This window comes from Petromyzon marinus, unplaced genomic scaffold (assembly GCF_048934315.1).
Source record: "Petromyzon marinus isolate PM22_M1 ecotype Great Lakes invasive population unplaced genomic scaffold, UKy_Petmar_22M1.pri1.0 PM_G_Scaffold_126, whole genome shotgun sequence".
NCBI lineage: Eukaryota > Metazoa > Chordata > Hyperoartia > Petromyzontiformes > Petromyzontidae > Petromyzon > Petromyzon marinus.
This window is the reverse complement of record NW_027422680.1, coordinates 451,348-452,043: the sequence shown is the minus strand read 5'-3', so window position 1 is coordinate 452,043 and position 696 is coordinate 451,348.

Genomic DNA, 696 nt, shown 5'->3' with positions numbered 1-696 from the left:
TCACTCTACCAGTCACTCACTCACTCAGCCAGTCACTCACTCACTCAGCCAGTCACTCACTCAGCCAGTCACTCACTCACTCAGCCAGTCACTCACTCACTCAGCCAGTCACTCACTCACTCAGCCAGTCACTCACTCAGCCAGTCACTCACTCACTCAGCCAGTGACTCACTCAGCCAGTCACTCACTCAGCCAGTCACTCACTCAGCCAGTGACTCACTCAGCCAGTGACTCACTCAGACAGTCACTCACTCACTCAGCCAGTCACTCACTCAGCCAGTCACTCACTCACTCAGCCAGTCACTCACTCTACCAGTCACTCACTCACTCAGCCAGTCACTCACTCACTCAGCCAGTCACTCACTCAGCCAGTCACTCACTCACTCAGCCAGTCACTCACTCACTCAGTCAGTCACTCAATCACTCAGCCAGTCACTCACTCTGCCAGTCACTCACTCAGCCAGCCACTCACTCAGCCAGTCACTCACTCAGCCAGTCACTCACTCTGCCAGTCACTCACTCACTCACTCAGCCAGTGACTCACTCAGCCAGTGACTCACTCACTCAGCCAGCCACTCACTCACTCAGCCAGTCACTCACTCAGCCAGTCACTCACTCACTCAGCCAGTCACTCACTCAGGAGCTCAGCTGCTCACTCAGTCGCTTGCTCACTAAATTACTCAATCACTGAGCCAG